Genomic DNA, 11,660 nt, shown 5'->3' on the forward strand with positions numbered 1-11,660 from the left:
GAGCCCTGGGGTATGGGAGGAGAGAGAAGAGGAGCCTCACCACCATTGCTTTTTCTTTCCCTCTTGTGTTGTGTTTAATACCAAGGGGAAAGAAGTCATGAGGACGGAATCCAGCCCCGAGGTGAGATGGAAAGTGAGCGAGAGCAGTGAGAGCGTGAATCCTGTTGATGCCAGGCAAGACCTGTCCAGCTGGGAGCGAAGCAGCTGTCGCTGTCAGTGAGGTAAGTGTCTGGTTTGGGGAGGGCTCTGGTCACAGCCCCCCTGGCTCCAAGCAGGGACTTCCCGTTAGCTGGGTGTGGGTTTCCTGCCTAGCTGTGGCTTCAAGGGAGATGATGTTGCCATTTGCGGGGGCTGATCATCTCTCTGGCCAGGAGTGGGGTGTGCTCCCCAGGAGAAGGTTGGATCCCTGAGGGTGACTCCCTGTTCTGAGTTTCTTTCCTTCCTCCTAGGTTTCTCTCTCTCTCTCTCTCTCTCTCTGTCTTCTCTACTGTGTTGGCCAACTCACACTCAAACTCTGTCTCTCCTTTCATGAGCACCTATCGTGTTCAGTTGCCTACATCCTCTTCCTCTGCTCCCCCCTCCCAGTCTCCTCTGGGCTCGGCTGGGTCTGTCTGCCTGTGGCCATGGTCTCTGCCCTACTGGGAAGGATGCGTACTGCCTGCCAGGCTACGGGGGTTGCTCCTCCCACTCCCTATCTTCTTAGAGAGTCTGGGGAGACTTCATTGGTGTAACTGGGTCACAGCGTGAGTGGCCAGTCATGCCTTTTGGGCTGTGGGGTCTGAGACGGAGAGGGGTGGCTCGCTCTCTTTGGGCGACTTAGGGCACAGGAGAAGTGGGGCTGGGATTAGAGATGCCAAGAACCCCCCTAATCACTCTCTAGTTCCATTACTACATCACCCAAAAGCCTCGCTCAGGGTCCACGCCCAGTGCTGGGTTTCTGATTCACCTTTGGTGGGCCCGGTGCCAACATATTTGTGGGCGCCCCATGGGGGCAATGGAGCATGGCGCAAGGGGGGGGGGGGTCTGTCCTCACAGCGAGGGGTCAGTCAGGGGCAATATGGCATGGCAGGGGCAGCCCCGCTCCACCCAGCACGAGGGCACTATTTACGAACCAGCAGTTGCCAGATGCACAATGGCCCACCCAGCCCTGTGCTGCCAGCGTACCCCTTCCCCTCAGGGGTGGGCCCATACTGTGCCACACAGTCCCCCTGCCCAACACTTGAACATCCCATCTCCAATTCCCTATGGCCAAAGCCCCCCCAGACCCGCTGTGCCCAGCGCGCCCCCTCTCCAGACCCTGCAAAATATGCACAGCGCCCAGCACAACACCACAACTGTCCAGCACCCCCAACAGAACCCCCACTCCCTAGTGCCCCAACACACACGTTCCCTGCCCCCTCACAGCCCAGCATCCCCCGGCTCCAGGCCCTCTAGTGACCCACTCCCCCAAGCCCTGCCTCCTGGCCCCACTCACTGGCCCTGCTGGGAGGTGACTGTGTCAGCCGGGCTGAACCGCCAGAGCTGGACCTGGGGCGGGGAATCGCTCTGGCCCCTCAGAGGTGGTGCAATCAGCCAGTCCAGGGCCTGCCCCTGCCGGGCTCCATCAGGACCCATTGCCTGGAGGGGCCCAGCCAAGCCCCTCCCCCCGCACTGCCCTCCCCCAACCAGCCGAGACTGGCCAGGCTTCTGCATCAGTCCCAGGCAGCTCAGCTCTGGGGAGACAGGTGGGGCCCGACAGGCCTGCAGCTGGAGGTGCACTGGGGTCCTGCCAGGGGACAGAAAGAAGCTGGCAGGGGGGCCACGGGGTGGAGAGGAGCCCTTGGCCGTCCACGGAGCAGGCTGAGAGGAGTAAATGGTGAGCGGGGGTGGGGACCAGTGGGGTCTCGGGGTGCAGTGCATGCGGAGCAGGCCAGGGCCCCTTCTGAGCATGGGCCTGGCTCCATGGAGCCACTGGTGGTCTTGTTAACCTGGCACTGCCCATGCTTCGAAGGGGCCGTGGCCCAGCCCCTTCCACTTGCCATGTGCCCTCAGGTCCCCCTGCCCCCTGGCTCGTCTCCCCTCCCCCCGTCCACTGCTCGCTCCTCTCAGCTGGCCAGGCGCGGGGCTCCTCTCCTCCCCCTTTCCCCCTCCTCCCTACCCCCCCGCCACTGCTGGCTCCTCTCCGCCGCGGGTGGTGGAAGCTCTACGGCGAAGGCTCTTTTATCGGGCACTAGCTCTCTTAGCTCAGGGCATGGGGCTCCCACTGGTGTCTCTAGACTTCGTCCTCTGCCCCGTCTCTCCGAACTCCCCAAGTCTTGTGGAAACGAGCCTGCTCCTCTCGCAGGTGGCTGACAAAGGAGGCTCCGGCCCGGTGAGGCTCTGGCATTGTGCAGAGCACGGTGCAGCAGGGAGTTATCACTAGGGCCGTAGTTCTTCCTTCCCAGAAACAGGACATACGTGTGGAAAATGGGGCAGCTCCCCCAGCCCCCCCAGGGCAGCGCAAGGTCAGTGTTTGTCAACAGGGATCAGCAGGAACTCCTATCCCTGCATGGGCTGGGATGGATACCTGGCTGTCCTGGGTCCCTAGAGGTGTGAGAGCAAAGGGAAGGTTTGTCTGTGGATTTTCCCCTTCAGGGAACCGAAGGAGCTTTTTCTCTGAGAGCTGCATGGGAGGAAGTGAAGGCTCAACCCTGAGCTGGAGGCTGGCAGCGATATTCTGTTCAGGGCTGGTGGGGGGAAGCTCCTTGCAGTGAGGCGTAGAGGCTCTCTGCTAAAATCTGGCCTGGAAGGTGTTAGTGTTGTGATATTTGTTCAGTGCTGATTGATTGGCTGTAGGAGCTCTGTTGGAAAGAGTGCCACCCTGTCATAAAAATAAAGGGAAGGGAAAACCCCTTTAAAATCCCTCCTGGCCAGAGGAAAAATCCTCCCACCTGTAAAGGGTTAAGAAGCTAAAGGTAACCTCGCTGGCACCTGACCAAAACGACAAATGAGGAGACAAGAGACTTTCAAAAGCTGGGAGGAGGGAGAGAAACAAAGGGTCTGTGTCTGTCTGTGTGATGCTTTTGCCGGGGATAGAACAGGAATGGCCTCTTAGAACTTTTAGTAAGTAATCTAGCTAGGTATGTGTTAGATTATGATTTCTTTAAATGGCTGAGAAAAGAACTGTGCTGAATAGAATGACTATTCCTGTCTGTGTGTCTTTTTTGTAACTTAAGGTTTTGCCTAGAGGGGTTCTCTCTGTTTTGAATCTAATCACCCTGTAAGGTATCTACCATCCTGATTTTACAGAGGTGATTCCTTTATTTCTATTAAAAGTCTTCTTGTAAGAAAACTGACTGCTTTTTCATTGTTCTCAGATCCAAGGGTTTGGGTCTGTGGTCACCTATGCAAATTGGTGAGGATTTTTACCAAAGCTTCCCCAGGAAGTGGGGTGCAAGGGTTGGGAGGATTTTGGGGAGAAAGCCGTGTCCAAACTACGTTTCCCAGTAAACCCAGTTAGAGTTTGGTGGTGGCAGTGGAGATCCAGGGTCAAAGGATAAAATTAATTTGTACCTTGGGGAAGTTTTAACCTAAGCTGGTGAAAGTAAGCTTAGGAGGTTTTCATGCAGGTCCCCACATCTGTACCGTAGAGTTCAGAGTGGGGGAGGAACCTTGACACACCCCCAGCTCTCAGTTCTGCTGACTTTGCAGGTGGATGCTGCCTTTTGGGTCCTAGTGCCTGTCGGGCTCCCCGTCTGCGTGCTGGGAGGAGCCATCCTGTTCTCTGTACAGCAGTGAGTGCGTGTGCTGGGGCAGGGCGGGGTGGGGAGAGCGGGGGGAAATAAGCCATAGGGAAGGAAGGGGGTGGAATGAGGAGGGCTGGGGCAATAGGGAAGGAGCACGGGGTGGGGAAGAGAAGGGGATAGAGGAAGCGGGGGCAGGGGGAAGCGAGGGCCCGGCATGCAGCATCCCCTTGGCAGCAGCTGAGGCTCCCCATTAAGCAGGCCCATCAAACCCTCATCCTGACAAGCCCCCATCTCCCCTGCACCTGGACCACCCTGATCAGCCACCCTGACACCCACCCCACAGAGCCCCAGCCTGCTGCACTTGGACCCGCACTCCAATGAGCCCTACCTCCCCTGCACCCGGACCCGTCCTGCGCTGAGCTCCCCACACCAACACACCTCCTTCTGAGCCCCAACCACCTTCACTTGGAGCCCTCTACAGAGTCCCACTGCGCCTGCACCTGGAGCCCCCCAAAAAGCCCCTGTGCATCCAGATCCCGCAGTGAGCCACCTCAGCCCGACTGCTCCACACAGAACCCTCTTACCCCACCGGGATCCCCTCACACTGAGCCCCTCCACACTTCAATCCTGCCAGGCTGAGCCTGTCTGCCCACACCTGGCGCAGGGGCAGTGGCCAAGAGTTTCTGGGGCAGGTTTATCCCTTACGCTGTGTCAGGGTCGGGTGCAGCCTCACGGCCGAGTCCCTATCCCGGGAGGGGAGGGGGAAGGCTGCAGGGTGATCTCCCACCTCCACGCAGCCAGGGGCCTCTGCTCCCCACTGCCAGGCGGGAGCTTCCACATTCATTTATTGACAAATAACATTTGCAGAATTTTAAAATAGTGCACAGAATTTTTAATTGTTTGGTGCTGAATTCCCTCAGGAATATGGGGTGCTGGGCAGTTGTGTGTGGGGGGGGGCTGTGAAAGGGAATGCTGGGCATAGGGGTCTGTAGGCCATGGGCACCCACATATATGTTTTGTGCTGGGCTCACAGAAGGTTAATCGGGCCCTGTCCACACCTCCTTGTGCTGGGCACTGCACGGACACCCAGAGGGCCGGCAGAATGCATGAGGAGGTAGATGAGTGTGTGAGGCAGATGGGTGAAGGGCTGTATGTTGCATACAGTGGGGGCGGATGGGGGGCTTTAGGGTTGGATGGACAGCGGGACAGGTGGAGAGCTGCAGGGACGGGTGGTGACGTCACGGGCCAGAGGTGTGATGGGTTCAGCTCATGGGTGCTGGCCCTGTCATCTCCTGCCCCCATCTGCCCTGGACTCTGCCCCGTCTCTTGCAGGCAGCACTCAGCAGAGTCAGCCCCTGTAGCATTACACTGGTGCCTCCATCCTGTGCGTACACCTGTGCACAGGGTGCTGCTGGAGAGCTCAGGCCTGGCCAAGCCAGCGGGCTCATGGCTGCTGAACCAGCTCCTCCAAAGACTGCCCCAGATCTCCCCCTCCTTGGGCAGCAAGACCGTGGCCGGGGGGGCTCCTTGTCCCTCCTCGCACCCAAAGCAGCCTGCTCAGCAGAGAGACTGAGGTCCCCTGCCTCCGCCCAGCCTCTAGCTGGAGCTGCTCCAGCCCTGAATTGCTGGTCTCCCAGCCTGGCTGGAGTTGGTGTGATGTCCTTGCGGAGTCAGTTCTTTCTCCCTGATAGATTATGATTTTCCCCTCTGCAGTTAGTTGGTCTTTCTCTGCTTCCCCAGAACCCCTCCCCAGAGTCTGTCATTGCTTCCCCTTTGGGTCTCTGTGTTCTGGGGTCGCTGCTGTCATCGGGGACACTGGGCTATGGGCAGGTGCTCAGCAAGGTGAGGGTTGTAACTCAGAGCTTTCTTCATCAGAAATTTAAATAAAATTAGCCTTTGCCTCATTCCTTAAAGTGCAGAGTAACACACAGGCACACACCTGCTCACCGGGGGTATGTGTGGGTCGGTGTCAGGGTGCAGGGCCCCCTGGTGCCCAGGTGAGCCAGTGAATGGTGAATATCGCCCTTGTTGGGGCACTGACCCCTGCTGGCCAGGTGGGATAGTGCCCTATGTGTATCTCCCCCCCAGCACTGTGATAGTGACCCCTGCTGGCCAGGCACCACTGGTAGCCAGATGAGTCAGTGCTCTAGGTGTGTTCTTCACCTCCCCCAAGGTGGCAGGGTGCCTGGGTGGCCGTGTTAGGTAGTACCCTGGGTATCTTCCAACCCCCTTGTGGCAGTGAGCCCTGTTCCTGGTGCACATCACTCTCCCACTAGGGATGTGCACTGGTGGCCAAGTGGGGCAGTTCCCTGTGTGTAGCCCCCCACCCCCTCTGTGGCCAGCTATGGCAGGCACTAATCCCTGGCATCCACTTAGGGCAATACCCTCTATATATCCCCCAATTGCGGCAGTGCCCTGTGTGTGTGTGTGTGTGTCTCCCCTGTCAAGGTTCCTTCCCCACTCTGAAGTCTAGGGTACAGATGTGGGGACCGGCATGAAAACCTCCTAATCTTACTTTTACTAGCATAGGTTAAAACTTCCCCAGGGTACAAATTAATTTTACCCTTTGCCCTTGGAATTTCCACTGCCACCACCAGACTTTAACTGGGTTTACTGGGAAACGTAGTTTGGACACGTCTTTCCCCCCAAAATCCTCCCAACCCTTGCACCCCACGTCCTGGGGAAAGTTTGGTAAAAATCCTCACCAATTTGCATAGGTGACCACAGACCCAAACCCTTGCATCTGAGAACAATGAAAAAGCATTCAGTTTTCTTACAAGAAGACTTTTAATAGAAGTAAAGGAATCACCTCTGTAAAATCAGGATGGTAGATACCTTACAGGGTGATTAGATTCAAAACATAGAGAATCCCTCTAGGCAAAACCTTAAGTTACAAAAAAGACACACAGACAGGAATAGTCATTCCATTCAGCACAGTTCTTTTCTCAGCCATTTAAAGAAATCACAATCTAACACATACCTAGCTAGATTACTTACTAAAAGTTCTAAGACTCCATTCCTGTTCTGTCCCCGGCAAAAGCATCACACAGACAGACACAGACCCTTTGTTTCTCTCCCTTCTCCCAGCTTTTGAAAGTCTCTTGTCTCCTCATTGGTCATTTTGGTCAGGTGCCAGCGAGGTTACCTTTAGCTTCTTAACCCTTTACAGGTGAGAGGATTTTTCCTCTGGCCAGGAGGGATTTTAAAGGGGTTTACCCTTCCCTTTATTTTTATGACATCCCCTATTTGGGTGGTGACTGCTGGTGGCTAAGTGAGGCAGTGGCCTTTGATTTCCTCTTCTCTCCCCGCACTCCCACATCTGAGGTAGTGCCCCCTGTTGGCCAGTTGAGGCACTACTAATTGGAGCAGTGACCTCCCCGTGGTGGCCTGGTGTGGCAGTGCCCTCTTGGTATCTCCCTCCCACAACAGACAGACACACACTGTTGTGGTAGTGGCCACTTCAGGCCGTGGCCTGTTTATCATTCCGCCACCACCATTGCAGCAGTGACTCCTGGTGGCCACGTGAGGCAGTGCCCTGCATGTGTCCCCCCGGCCAGTGCTGCAGTGACCCCTGGGGCCCAGTTTGAGAACAGGTTTTGTGTACCTCACGTGTAGCCTGCGTGTACCTCACGTCTTGGGGCAGTAAAGTGTGGTAGCCAGCTAACACAGGGCACAGTCTGACGTCTGGTGGCCACGTGGGGCAGTGGCCTGTGTGTACCCTCTCCACTGGCGCCGTGACCCCTGGTGTCTTGGTACTAAGGTGCAGCCACATCTGGGTTACACAGTGGGGCTGTATATAGGCCAATGGGGATAGGTCTCCACTGTTCCAGGAAGTAGACAAGGTCTAAGATACCAGAGCAACTGCTGCTGCTATTTCAACAGGAAGAGAAGGAGGAGGCTGCAGGATGGTGAAGGAGAGAAAATCAACACTGCAGGAGCAGGAGAAGGTAAAGACCAGGAGAATCCAGAAGCCAAGTCACCAGAGAGGCTAACTAATCCACTTTCAAGTCACACCTTCTACTAATCAAAATTCATTTTGCTGAGTGTCCCCCTGTTGGCAAGCCCTGAATTCTCTGCGCTGACCCGTCCCTTCAAGGCCCTGGGTTTGTGGTACAGGAAGGGCTGGATCACTTTTTATAGTGGGGGAGCTGAAAGCCAGCTAGCTGGACCCCCGTGTGTTCACAAGCAGTGTGAAAAAACACAATTCCCGCTCACACTGCTCAGGGACAGCACAGCTCCGGGGTTCTCAAGGATCACACAATAATGCTCGCTTCAGAGGCGTGCGCACGGGGTGGGCCCAGGCACACCCGAATCAGGGTCGCCCCAAGCGCAAAAAAAAAAAGGGGGAGCGGCTGGACTGCTGGAGATGGGGGGTGGGGGAGTTTGGGGTAGGGGGGCCCCAGCCCAGCCACTCTTCTCCGCCCCCGCTCTCTCCTGCGGGGGAGAAGCTTGGTGGGACTGCGCCCCGGGCTCGGTCCTGCTGCTCCGAGTCTGCTGGCAGCCAAGCTCCCGCCTCGCCCCACAGCTTGCTGCCCTCTGCCCTGACTCCTGCACCCCCCTCACACACCCTGCCCTGACTCCTGCACCCCCCTCACACACACCCAGTCCTGACACCTGCACCTCCCACACATCCCAACCCCACCCTGAGCACCAAACTGGAGCTCTTGCACCCTCCCCCCCCACATACCAACCTGCACCCCTGGCACCAAATGGGAGCTGTCCCAGGTAAGCGCTCCACACCCCCAACCTCCTGCCCCAACCCTGAGCCCACTCCCTCATTCTACCTCCTGTTCAGACCCTGCACCCCAACCCCCAGCCTTCTCCTTCACACCCAGCCCTGTGCTCAGTGCACCCCCACCCTCACCTCAGTGCAGAGCGAGATGAAGAGAATAGGCTAGAACCAGGGCTAAGGTATGTAACCACCCTATGTGGGCTGGAGTGGGGGGGAGCCTGTTTACCCCCTTCCCAGCCCTGCTGTGCTTGCAGTTTACCCCCAGCCCCTCTCTTGCTCCAAGGACCAACCCTAGCTCCTGCCCCACTGTGCTTTTGCCCTCAGCCCCTGCCTTGCTCCAGTCAACAGGGACTAGTCCTCCCCCCATCCCCCGCTGTGCTCATCTTGCCCCTGTCCCCTGCCCCACTCCAGCTGGGGACCAATACTTCCCCCCGCCACCACCACCACCATGCCCAATTTCAGGGTGGATAAAAATCAATTACTTATTTTTTAAAAAATCAAATAATCGGATTTTTTTAATTTAAATTGGATTTTTGAGGAAAAAATATCTAAAGATTGTTTTAATTAAGGTACATCAGAGATGCTTAGTTTTGCAGTTCTCAAACTGTGGATTTGTGTCTCCAGAGGTAATGTGCTTGTTAACAGCAAAAATGTTTTAAATAAATAAATTAATATAGAGAGGTGAGAAGTAACAGACCTCAACTCTATTGTCCCTCTGCAAATTTGTGGACACAGGGTCAACCCCTTACCTCTCTTTAAAAGTGAAAAGTTTCAAAAAGTTCAATGAACAGAAGATTGTTGGGGGCAGAATAGATCTGGACAAGGAAAAGAAGTCTGGACATAAACGTGAGAAGTGAGAGACATATGCTTTTTGTTAAACTATTATGTTTGCTGTTGAGGAAAAATATCCAGAGTACTTCACGTTGTTGTTTTAGTTAAATAAAGCAATTTAAATATCTGTCTGGGGATGTTCTCTTCCTCATACAGCCTGGCAAGAAAATCCTCCAAATATTAATGATTAACCTGTTGAATTGGAGAGAGTTCACCTCCCAATAACTTCATAAATCTCTGCTTCAGTTACCTTTGGTAAATGAAATAACCAAACACTCATTCATTTTGTGACATAGCTGTAAAACTCATCTGAAAAGTTTTCAAAGTAAATCACGGTTTAAAAATGTATAGTGTTTCCCTTCTAAAAGTGAAACCTACATCAAACTCTGAGTTGTGAAGAATATGTATTAAAGTTATAACAAGCAACAAGAATGCACTTTTATGTAGAAAACCATGATTAAATGGAGTCTTCCTGACGAGTGATTTAAATCAAATCCACCCTGCCCGCTGTCCTCTTGCCCCGGCCTCTTCATTCCCCAGGGGGGCCCACAAATATGTTTGGTGCCAGGCCCACAAAAAGTCAATCCTGCCCTGTTCCTAGAACGAACCCTCATTGAGTGGGGCGATCCCCAGGGAGCAGCTCCAACCTCCAGAGTGTCTCGCCAGCGACAGGACATGAGCATGGCAAGGGAGGGGGTGGCAGTGACATCACACAGGCCTTTTGCAGGAGCTTAGCCAATTGGTCAAAGGTGGTGGGGAGGTGGTGACCTCACAGACAGATGCTGACATCAGCCAGGCAGGACTGGGAGGGGCCAGGGAAGTCTCCTTCTCGAGGTCTCTCCGTGAGGACTGAGAGGGGATCAGGGGTCACGTCCGTGAGCACCAGGAGGAACCTCTGTCGACTTTTCTCCTTTCCTTTCAGTGATTTGACAAGAAAACAGATGTCCCTGTTGAGAAGGTAAGAGCCTGCTCAGGGCTGAAACCTCTTCAGTCAGATCCATCTGGTGACAGTTGAATTCTAGGCGTGGAAAACACAAGCTTAAGGAGGCAGAATTTTATTCCGCACCTAGAATTTTGTCCCTTAGAAGCACTGGGGACAGGAGGGTTTGTCCGTTTTATTTCACCTTTTCCTCCATCCCTCCCTCCTTTCTCTTCTTCTCTTGCATCTTTTGTCCTTTCTCCTCTTCCCCTCCCAACACCAGGAGGGGTATGTGTGTGTGTGTGACGGGAGAGTGCTCTGCAGCTCATGTCGTGGGAGGTCCGCCCAAAAATGTGGGGCTGAAATAGTGCTCGGGCAGTGATCCCCACCAGTGACCTGGGCCATCCTTTGGGCTCTCTGGTGAGAACCCTCAGCCTCCAGTCCTCAGCCTCTACCCTGATTGGCTGAGCAGGGGGTTATTGACAGGGAGGAGACTCAGGTCCTTGTTGTTCTCTTTTAAGACCAAGTAACTTAGTAAGTCACAACCAGTCATATGGTTGACGAATTTTGCTGCTTCTCTGCATTAATTGTCTCTGAGCAGTTCATGATTCTCTTGAACATTCCAGTTCTCCTCAGATACTTGCTGAATAATTCCTGTGCACTCTTGTTGGTCTGGAGCTCATTTGAGAGCACTTTATTCAGGTCATTCAGTGTATGAAATTGAAGATCCGATGGTTAGTTTGAAAATCAGGGCTCTTGGGTCCTATTCCCAACTCTGCCACTCACTGGCTGTATGACCTAAGACAAGTCAATTCTCCTTTCTCAGTCTTAACTTCTCCCTCTTCCAAGTAGGGATAATAACGGTCCACTCCTCCCTACCTCACGGTGGGTAGAGGATGCGGATCCATTGGAGAGAGTCACTAGGAGTAGTGCATAATATGAGGTGTCCTATCACGTTTACTCAGATCAGATTACGACAGAATAGAATAGCTGAAATAGTCTATTTTATTTGTATTTTCTTATCTAAGTTTTGAGATCTAAGTATCTCCTCTTTGTGTGCGACGAGACACTGTGACGAAGAGGAGATGCTTTTGTTTGTTTGGCAACAAAATCTTTTTGCAAAGAACTCTCATCCCACTTGTTGTGATTTCCAGGAACAAACTGGTTTAGTCTGAATGGGATTTTCTGACAGAAACGGTTTCAATGAAATTTCCCACCATCTCGATTCCTGGGCTCTATCCCTGCCTCTTGGGGGTTTGTTGTCCGTTAGGAGTCAAGACTGGTGGCTTCTGTTTCTGGCTCTGCCACCGCCTTGCTGTGTAGGCCCTTGGGTAGGTCACTTCCCTTCTCTGTACCTCAAGCTCCTCCCCATCTGTTCAATGAGAACAGGGACAATTCTCCAACTCTGGGCAGTCGTGATCCTGAGTGAGCTAAAGGGCGTTAAAGCCCTCTGGGAAGGAGAAAGGGGAGTTTC

General features: G+C 54.1%; 1 protein-coding gene across 29 annotated transcripts in view; it reads left to right on the forward strand.

The window, feature by feature from the left end:
* Positions 1–11,660, forward strand: part of LOC141986089 (uncharacterized) — a 222,138-nt gene that overhangs the window by 3,507 nt on the left and 206,971 nt on the right. For 11 of the 29 annotated variants that reach the window (XR_012639127.1, XR_012639134.1, XR_012639135.1 and 8 more), the window contains 2 exons: positions 86–221; positions 7,587–8,044. The exons of 15 other annotated variants lie outside the window; for them this stretch is intronic. The gene's annotated coding sequence lies outside the window, so the exon portion shown is untranslated. Of the gene's footprint in view, positions 1–85; positions 222–3,669; positions 3,753–7,586; positions 8,045–11,660 lie in introns of those variants that run through there. 3 more of the 29 variants (XR_012639142.1, XR_012639143.1, XR_012639159.1) reach the window with 3 other exon arrangements.

The sequence above is a fragment of the Natator depressus genome, chromosome 4 (genome assembly GCF_965152275.1).
Source record: "Natator depressus isolate rNatDep1 chromosome 4, rNatDep2.hap1, whole genome shotgun sequence".
NCBI classification, from domain to species: Eukaryota; Metazoa; Chordata; order Testudines; family Cheloniidae; genus Natator; species Natator depressus.